General features: G+C 32.5%; 1 long non-coding RNA gene across 1 annotated transcript in view; it reads right to left on the bottom strand.

Moving 5' to 3' along the window:
• Window positions 1–10,248, bottom strand: part of LOC149374127 (uncharacterized) — a 29,279-nt gene extending 19,031 nt beyond the window's left edge. The window contains exon 1 of the long non-coding RNA XR_016293185.1: window positions 10,204–10,248. This is a non-coding gene — a long non-coding RNA (uncharacterized LOC149374127). The remainder of the gene's footprint in view (window positions 1–10,203) is intronic.
• Between the last annotated feature and the right edge of the window lie 848 nt (window positions 10,249–11,096).

Below are 11,096 nucleotides of genomic sequence, written 5' to 3' on the forward strand. Positions count from 1 at the left end.
TTAAACTACGACTGCCATATTTAATCAATCATTTGGAATATCGAAAAAACCGGCTTTCAATAGTAGTCTTAAGTTTGAAGGGGGGGGGGGAACGCTTTAGAAAATGCCTTATATATTTGTTCAACATGTCATACTTTATATTCATAAATTTATTTGATAGACCTGCTTGACATTACCTTCTACTTCAGTGGCGTTAATATTTTCAAAAAAGTTTTCGTTCATTGCCAGTTCAGTACTACCATTTGCTTCAAGACGTTGCTGATCTTGGGAACCCTGTAACAGATCTTGTACATCCAAGAGCGGTGGTACTGGTGCCGTTAATTTACCCGTTGCAGCTTTTACGATTCCTGAAAAATTCAATGTTGTATGCATTATAAGAAACATAGCTAAATGAAATATACCAATATTCACATAATATATCTGATACTAAGAAAACAATACTACAACGTTCTGCAGTATTTGTGATACAAATAAGACCAAGGGAAATCGAACTTTCTTTTAATACAAGTGTGTTATTAACATGTCTTACAACAATTTCTAATGGAATAGCAATAAAGTCTAATATCTCCAGAAGAGCATTTTAAGTAGAACGACTTCTATAAGGCATTTTGTGAAGAGTCATCGCACCACTTAAAATGACGAGACTACAGCAGCTGCTAGGGCTCAAGTCCCTGCTTACATGCGAGTATCATAGTAGCTCAGTATCAGAGTATCAGAGTAGATATGGTTGAGTTTGTGTCAAGATCTACGGATTTGCATTATGATCTTTTCGTTATATTTGTTATCGTCTGTCTTACTGATAAATATTGAAAAAATTTAACATTCGCAGATGATGAATGGAAAAATAGTTTCTGTTATTGTTCAGAATAAAAATATTATTTTTTCATTTACGTACACTCATTTTAGAATGTTCATAATCAAAGCAAGCGAATCGAACATTTAGTTCTCTAGTGTTTGATGATTTTACGTTACCTATTTAACGAACAAATAAATTGATTTCAATAATTTTTTAAACAGTCTTATTATTTTTTAATTATTTCTGAAAATTGTGCAAGACACCAGTTACAGTGTTAACATAAACGTAAAAAGTTCAACGAGGGTTAACATACTGTGTAACAAATTGCCACGTAAAAAAGTAATACCTTTTCTTGCGGTATCTTCCTGTTCACTGCCACTGCTACTGCTCCATTTTCTTTTTTTTACTTCGCGTTTGAGTTTCAAATGAAAAGCTTTCTTCAATACAGTATCTGTCTCTTCGCCAGTGTCCATATTTACCGCATACTTTTCTACGTTCAGAGCATCTTGCAAGACAGCTGGAATATATTGAACGTGATGGGATATTACTCATGGTCCATATTACCTTATATTATGTACTAGACAACATTAAGTTACACAATAATTAGTTTTATAATTCAAAAATTTTAATTTTACAGTCCCTTTTCCTTAAACATGATGAAATGCCATTAGTACAAATGGAGGCTTACATTTGTTAAATCTTTATTATTGTTTAACGTTTATAACAGTAGTTGTAAGAGTCTGAAAAAATTAGTTTGTATAAAATAAATTGCAAAAGACTATCAGACATTTTGTAAAGTCTCTACAATTCGATTGAGTGTGAAACACATAGAAAATTTTCTAATCTACTTTAAGGTTAGGTGCGCAAAGTGGATGGACTTGAAAACTTGATAGGAAACGTAATTCTTCCTTAAAAAGAGTTTTTTCAGGAATCTGACCCGCCATCTCTAATTTGAAAAGATAGAGCAATTTCAAACTGTACAAAATCTTTTGAAGATAGAAGTCACTATTTTTTAAATTACAGAATAATTTGAATATTCTTTAAATTGTAGTGCATCGAAATGAACAATAAATTATTTTTTCTTTGCACTTCTGAAAGCGTGTCACGTGTAAAAAAAGATAAGTAGAAATAGGGTTTTTTACGGCCCCCTAAGACGGCAGCGTACAAAGGGTCTGAAAACATGACGAATTGTAATTGTTTAAGTTTAGAAACCTATCAAAAAAATTAGTCCATTTTTAAGAATGGCATTTCACCATGCCTAATGGGGGGACCCTATGCGAGTTTAAATGTAATAAAATGTAACTTATATCATTGACAAGCAGGATTAAAATAGTAGTTTCCGATACTTAAACGCAATCACGGGAGGTATTGTTTTACATTTCTGAGAATTTTTTGTTATGTAGTAGTAATGTAGTATATTTATTATTCATTTGAATGCATTGTTAGGATGATACTATTCAAGGTCGTTTATTATTAAAGAAATAAATGTAAAATTTCATAATACGGACACGTTGCACCAATAGGGACATTTACCTTAATCGGCATTTTATTTGCTATTTTACGATCACGAAATGTAACCTTTTCTATTTTAAATCAAAATAAACTACAATAATTAAGGGCTTTATTTATTTTATAAAGCACCAGGCTGCCAGCTTTTCCATGTTTTAACACGAAAACAGCTGTTTTATCTATTATTGTATAATTATTCTAAAAGTGAGGTTTTTGGTAAAGTGGAAACTGTATTAGACTGTATGGTATGTACTGAATGGCCTTCATCTAAAAAAAAGAATACTATTTCAGAAAAATTAATATCATGAGATTAATCTTCTATAATATACATTATCAACAGTACCCCTGGCTAACACAATTATTTATGTTCAATGAATACTACCCGCATAATTTACGACTGTCTCTAATAACTAATATAAATATAACAAGAGAAAATCTGTTCTTTAGTTTTTTCATGAAAACTGTGGCGCGCAGTGGAAAATATTTATCGCTGATGGAGTGCATTTGATAAAAGTTTTATTTAAATGTACGGCAATAGTATAATCAACCATTATCAGTAATTTTTCGTTTCAAAATTATTTTAAACATCAACTGTGAAAAGCTCACATTATTAAACTTGCGTGTGCTTGTTTGTGCAATGTATATTGGTGTGATAGTATGATTAAATATTTTTCTGACAATGGTAGCATGTAGACGATTTTTACTTACACAAAGGTCCAATTACTCTTAAGTAATTAAACACTTGCCAATCGGGCTTCGGAGTCAACTTTCTCAATTGCGATAAATTCGCATTGGAATTTGGCCACACACATGTTTCGTTTTTCAAGTCAATCCATGATGCTGGTACCGTCGCTACCTCACCTTGAAAGACCGCGATATAATAGTAGACCATTGCTAGAATAAACTTATTTTTAAAATATTATGCGTACGATATGCTTATACTTTTTTAACGCTATTATAATAAAAACGTGGCATTTCAACAAATTTCTATAACATTAATGGAGATTTTCTAAAAAGATTTAAGAGTATAAGTTAATAGTCAGTAATGAAGGTTGATGCGCTATGTTGAAATCCTTAGTTAATGGCCCAAAAATAACTAAAATAACTTTTATGTCGTATGGAGTCTTAATTGTGCAAACATATCTGTTTCAAGCAACTATTGACAGATAAGTATTAAATAACAATACACTTTATGTACATTAAATAGACGTTTAAAAAATATTTGTACCTTTCCAATCCTGCAAATACACTTTTATTAAATTAATCATTAACTATACAAAATACCACCTGACTTTCCACCCTTAAAAAGAAGAACAGGATACACGACTCAGGTGGAGGCCTCCCCGCCCTCGAGCGCACTTTTCACCTTAGTGGTGTAATATACTATTCCATACACCCCCCTTTAGATTTAATGCATTCAAGTTTGATCTCAGAACATACACAGCCTCAATTCCAGTCTGGTAAAAAATTAGCAGATGGTGCTACGTAGCACTTATCATATACGCACACACAAACACATACGTTGCTGCTGTACATATGCACGGAAAAGAAAGTGATCGAGCAAACGTGTACTGGCGATATAAATTTTCTACTTTTGTCATCCCATGCAGTAAACCCGTTATATCGATGCTTTTAGTGCATAACGTCTATTGTATAATCATAAGAAGAAGTAACCACGGAGTCAACACAAGATAGTACTGTTTATTTTCTATGCTGCTTTTGCGAGTCCCTTCTAAGTGACCAGTCGAGGCAAAAGTGAGTATTATTGCGGCGTTTACAATTATTTAGGATTTTTTTTCATAATTTCCATATTGTAATAACAGTTATCATTCATGGTATTTGCAGTTATCACATGAGGTATTGTGATACATAGGTATAAATAATTCAAAATTATAAAAATATTCACAACTTTGCTTTGACATAAACTGCAATGTACTGCGAAAGGCCGCAAAAACTGGTACCCGCAGAACCTCTTGTAAGATGTTGGTATTATTGTGCATTCCTCAATTGATTGAGCATACAGATTGACAGAAATATTATCATCGCCATAGTTCACACAGGCCTGTAATAATATTAACATAGAGGGCTCAACATTCAAACCTTTTGTGTAAATAGATTTTCGAGTAACAATCGATTTAAAACGATAACCAACTATTTAAGAGTAACGTTTTCTCAGACCGACGTTTAAAGCTAGACTGTCAAAAAAAACATCAATATTATCGATTTTTACCTATGGCTCGTGGTAGTAGGAGTGGGAGAAGGGTTACCTTACCCTAGACTTCAACCTAAGTTTCCCTCATTTATGATAATTTAAAAATATGTGGGAATGTATGGGTACAAAATTTCCTTATTTATATTTCTTAGTTATTAAACTTTTTATATTTTATATCAACATTTCAGCTATAACTTCTTGATTTACACATACAATAATAATATTAATATTAATGTAAAAAATAATTCACAAGATAACATGATAGAATTAGCCTTTTCAAATATATCATCGATTTGTAAGTCCTAATTAAATAATTCTACAGCTATAAAATTTAAGAAAAAAATTTTATTTATTGGTCTTTTGGGGTCTTTCTTTTTGGGGGTTGGCATGCGGAGTGCGCAAAAGAGCAAAGCCCCACAAGTGTATATATATATATATATATATATATATATAAGGTACAAGAATATAATATTATATATTAGAAACAAGAATCTATGCGTTATTAGAAATGTTGAAAGTTGAAATATAAATGTACTGAAAAGAATTAACATTTTTCTAGTACAAATTTCAATATAAAATAACAAATACTCTTCACCGTCAAATTTTTGTGTTGTTCCAGAATCTGGAAAAAAAATGCAAACACCGATAATTATTAAAATTATCGCAAACTTAGTTAATTTTTCAAAACAGCGATAACTGTCATAATTTTCCAAAATAGCGCTAATTCAATGTAACCTTTTGTTCTTTAATTTTGTACTGGCTGCATTGCTATTTCTAAGAAGATGAATACCACCTTGTCATTAAACGAAACTCCAGATAATATTAGGGAATATATGTGAAACAATAAAAGAAATTTTGTTGATTTTGTTTTGATTGTAATTATTTATTGTATTCATCATAATTATTTTTATCGTACATTATGGTTTCATGTATACTTATGTACGTACCTAAGATTTATGTTTCTTTCAATAGGTATATATACATCGTAAATGGCAGTGCTGCCACGACAAAACTCGATGAAAAAAGTATACTCCCAAGTTGGCTGTCTCTTCAACCCAAAACTGAGTTGGCCTCTTTTTCAAGACAAATCTGAGTTGACTGCTTTTTAACCAAACAATAAGTTATCTCCTTTGTTACTGATTTTCTGAGTTGGCTTTATGTTTTACCAAGCCCTCAATTTATGCTTAATGAGTACAACAGTAGCATGTGAATAATCTCGACAGCAGTATTAAAGAGAGGAAGTCTTATTTCTTTATAGAAGTAGCGATTTGATGAGTAAAATACCAGTGCTGCTGCTAAACAATTGGTGAAAAAAAATTTTAGTTAGCGGTTTTTTGATTACGTATAAGTGCTGTAAACATTTTCTGTGAAAGTACTTTTCTGGAAAAGCAACTATTTGCTGGGTGCAGAGGTTTGGAGGAGATAGGCGAAACGATATATATGCCCGTGATGGCATTAACTGTAACTCGGGTGCCAAAATGTGCAGACGACGCCATTAACAATAACTATACATTAACTTGTTATGTAACCACGAAACTATTCTTCTGATTATATTTTCCTCTCAGCCGTCATCTGTCGTCTGCACATTTTAGCACCCGAGTTGTCGACGCTGGTACTAGAGGCTCTGCGTGCTATGCATCCAGCGAATATGTTAGTACTGTTTTCAAAAAGTAAGTTAGCGCTTTTTTTAATAAAATGTTAAACTATCGTAACAGTCAAGTGAATTGAACAAGGAGGGGCGTGTTACACTTATATTTTAAGATGCTTAAAGCATTTAATTACACAACACAATATAAATTTTAGTATTCTTACCTAAAATTATTGTTCTGGCCAAAAGTAGAACAAAGCATAGTACAAGTGCAGTTATGTGTATCCTTTTCATGCTTATTGGATTGTGTTTTTGCATTGTTATACAAAGTTTTAATTACTACGTCAGGCTAATTTTGACTTCTAAACCAACGATTTTCTGATGACTATACTTATTGTTGGATAATGATGAAAAATCTACTTTGAGTTTTGATTTGCTCCGAATAATACTTAGAAAGTTTTCCTATTTTATAGACGTATTTTAATACTTATTAAGATACAATTTGCAATATTAATATCTCTTGTGTATTACGGATAACAATTATGAATGCAATAGTGGAACGACGTAATATTCATTTTTGTGAAAAAATAAACAGGCCTTGCAATGGATTTTTTTTGCAAGAAAAACAGTTAACGGAGATAGCTGTGAAACGATGGAAATGTCAAAAATTCTGGAATCTACAGGATAGTTTGCTACACTTTTGCTTTTTGTAAATACTCTGCCAATAACTACGATTTCTCCACTTTTTTCGCCAAAAAAATGCATAACAACAACACGCTTATTAAGTAATATGCAACAGTTATCTGACTTGTTTGTGGTGGATTCAAATGTTTTTAACATTAGTTTTTTGTGACTATTAATGCAATTAAAAGGCAATTCATTATGTGTTGGTCCTTCAAGTTTTGGGATTATAACATTAATCTTCACTGTATTGCACGGCCTTTGTCCCTCTGAAAGCCGACGGTATATTTGCTGCAAAACCTTCTCATTTTTCCTTACGATTTTCTTTATGAATTTCATATTGTTTTCGAATTTGAATGCACTAAATGACTCGAATGGCCCGTACAGTTTTACGTCATCAGCCAGATGTATTAAGCTGTGGATTGTCCACGTGACAAACTGAGAACCATAAAGTTCTTTGTATTGACGTACAAAAAAGCTCAGTAACTGATGACTATAATCTACATATTTAACACAGTACTGAGGACTACTTAAAAGTCTTATAGCAAGACTAAAGCTGTTAAAATGAAGAATATAATCAGCAGGTAGGAAGCTATCATCCAGGATTACGGAAGCTAAGTACATACAGAATAAGCGCAGGGTTGTAGCTTTCCATCTACCTAACTCTGATAAATCTTGAGGCTTGCGGTTAAATTCTTTGGGTATGTATTGTGCTAGATTTTTTAAACTATTTGAAAGTTCAATTGTTTGTGCAGCTGCAAACTTTGGAATAAATTTGATCCACATCTTTAATAAGGATTTCGTAGCACTGAGAAACACAAGGTGCATTGGATCATGTGAAAATTGCTGTACCATATCAATAGGCAAAGCTTCCAATGGAGAATTTCCTACATGGTGTTCTTCTTGAACACGATTTCTAAATGATTCGTTTGTTCGTAAACTTGCTTCTTCATTAACAAACGTCATTCGAGATATGTAAGTTCCTTCTTCAGAGCACTTTCCACAGCCAAAGTAACCGTTATGCTGCTTTGTAGCGGTACAAAAACTACGAGCCGGACTATCACATACTATACATCTCAGTGTGACTATATACTGAACCCCATCGTAGTTGAAACCTTCAGTGTTTAGCTGTTGATACTCCCTTATGAAAGGCTGAACATACTCATTAATCGATCGGGGTTTTTCAGTACCATGATACATGCCAATAACGAATGGTGGTTCATCAGCTGTAACAATGTGGCCTTGTATTGGCCACAAAGTTCTTTTCGTGGACTTTGTAAATGGCAACCCATCAAGATTAATATCAATAAGTATTGTTGTGTGTAGTTTAACCTTTTTATCTAAAATTTGATTTAATGCCTTCTGCAATCCGTAATGCAAGTATTCTCCCGGGTCACAGGAAGTAATGATGGTTGATGTTGGCGTCTTAATCAGAGTTCTTGCATCGTTTGGTAGTTCGTCGTGCCCAGCATTTCTAAGAATTTTTAATAACTTGGACATATTATCCCTTCCGATTGTGCCACATTCAATGTACCACTGCCGTAGAGAGTCTTTTAAATTTGTCTCTTGAACTTCTACATGAAACTCTTCATCAGACAAGCTTTCAGGATCTGAGCAGTCACTGCTTATTATGCTTGAAATATCACTTCTGTTATCCTCTAATTCTAAAGCATCCAAAAACAGTTCATAATTACTGTGCAAAATACTATTGTCATTGATAGAGCTATTATCGAAAGAGTTCTCATAAACGTTTTCTAAAACGTTACAACTGTAGCTGTGCTGAGCTTCTTCTTGAATGCTTGAAATGTTGATGGTATTTTCAATTTCACCATGATGTTCCACTTAGTTCATATCAGTAATATACATATCATCCAGATGCCTCAATCTCTGACGTTTGCTCAGTTGAAAAAAATTTTTTCGGTACTCAATCTGTTACAAAACAAATCTGATGAAGTCTTTAACTATTAATTTTTCTACGTTTCATTTGCTTGTTTAGTTGGAAATATTTTTACAATACTTGCATTTCTACTACTAACGCAGCCTTGTTGGTTAAAGGCTGAATCAATTCTAGTACCAAGTATGTAGTTCAAACTGTATATGTGTGAATAGACCCAAGCATAAGCTATCTCAAAAGTTCAGTAAATTTTATTTAATCATTAGGTGACGGATATCGTTAATACGTTGAAGGACAAAATGTATTTGATGCAATCCACATTTTTTCATTCCTCTATGAAATTAAAAACGTCGCATCAAACAGATTTTGTCTGTTCATGTTGGAAATAAACTGATTTGTTATACATAAGCGATTGATAAAAATATGCTTTCTATGCTTCAAAAAAATGACAGGTAATTTTTCTTGCTCAGCTGGCTCTCAAGGTAGGTGTAATCATTTTGTAGGTACTTGAATACATTTGTTGAGGTATATAAGTTAGAAAATATGTAAACAATAAACTGAAAAACAATTTTCCACGAGAAATACTTCATTACTTTGTAAGAACTGGTAAGTCTAAAATAGCAATAGTGACGTATACTGACTATACCGATATACTATATTGCATAGTTAACTTATTTTGAAAGTAGTTGTCTTTCTAAAAATGTAAGCTGCTAATAAATTTTTTAGTATTAACTTGGGTTATGTTGCACGCTTCAATCTATTATTTTCGAACACAACTATGATTTAATATACTATCAAAAATAATTTCGTTCACATTTAAATTATTATCGCAGTCAGACATTTGCTTATTCATTGTGAAACCAAAAGGGATTTCGGAGTAATTGGAGCTTCTATTGTCTTTATGCGTACTATACTGTTTACTGCTACAGCCGTTTGAACTACATTCTTAGTAGTAGAATCGCTTAACACCGCGAATAGCCTGCAGTAACTAGCTACTTTACCCTGTACTCTGTGTTGATAAAGTATTGGTCTGAAATGTGCTGAGTAAAAGATAAACGGATTTTAAAAAGATGAAACTAGGTACGGAGTAGTGAAGCTAATGTCAATTCTTATTAAGTTAAGTTTACTGCCGTAACCGAACTAAAGTAGGGTGGATACATTTTTGTTACGTATTGTTCAGAACACGCCAGTATGCTCCCCATCACAAGAATTAATTTACCTGAGTAGTGAGCTGTTTACTAGCCTAGTTGTTGGATTGTAGCAAAATGCGCAGTGATTTAAAGTTGGATTATTGGCATAACTCAGAAAGCCTGCTTTTCTGTTTTTTTTAATTTCCTCGTGTGCACTCATCGCCTTTGGGAGCAGTGCTGATTACAAGGTTTAACTAATAAAAGTAGAACACCTACACAGACACACGTGTACACGTATACATACATATGTACGTGTACATATATATATATATATATATATATATATATATATATATATACATATTCTATGAGATACAGAATAAAATTTCTTACCGACATTTAGAATGCCGTAGATATCAGGGTGTACAAGCAGTCCTGCAGCAATGCCACGTCACTGTATACTTAGCAATGAAAATAAAAAAGTTAAAAACAACGTCCAATGGTGGTACTGTCAAATTTTGAATTTATTAAAAAACAAAACGACGTTTCGGCCGTTTGGACAACGTCCCGGCCCTCATCAGGTACAAAAATCTATGAGTAATAAAATTCTTTGCAATACAAATTTAAGTAAAATATAATAAACGCAAATTAAGTTACATGTATAACATACCTCTGACTCTTACGAAAGGGATGTAAAATCGTAATGTAGTCAGAGTTTCAAGCTAAGTTGCTTTTATACCCTGCACATACACAAATGACATAGTACACGCACGTAATACAATCGAATAAGAATCGCAAGCAGTTCCTTGAGACGCACATAAACAGTTCATGTTTTCTTAATACTATGAATGAAAGGGGTCCTCGAATCATGTATATAAAGTTAGTCACCTTTCTTAATTGACATAACGAGAGACCTATAACAATCTTTCAATTTTTCTGTATCTTGTTGTCTGTTAATATTATTATTAAAGTAATGTATATTTAGCATTTCGGAAAAAAGGCGCTTTTTGTAATTTTGTTCTATGTCTAAAATTTTAATATTATCAAAATTAAAATTATGTGTGAATTCAATGCTGTGTTGTGATAGTACCGATGTATTCTTTTTTTTCTCGATGTCTCTTTTGTGTTCTGTCATTCTTAACTTTACAGCTCTCGATGTTTGACATATAAAAGCAACTTAGCTTGAAACTCTGACTACATTACGATTTTACATCCCTTTCGTAAGAGTCAGAGGTATGTTATACATGTAACTTAATTTGCGTTTATTATATTTTACTTAAATTTGT

The sequence above is a fragment of the Copidosoma floridanum genome, unplaced genomic scaffold (genome assembly GCF_036245765.1).
Source record: "Copidosoma floridanum isolate Cflo_tuat_1 unplaced genomic scaffold, Cflo_Japanese_pri ptg000021l, whole genome shotgun sequence".
Lineage (NCBI taxonomy): Eukaryota > Metazoa > Arthropoda > Insecta > Hymenoptera > Encyrtidae > Copidosoma > Copidosoma floridanum.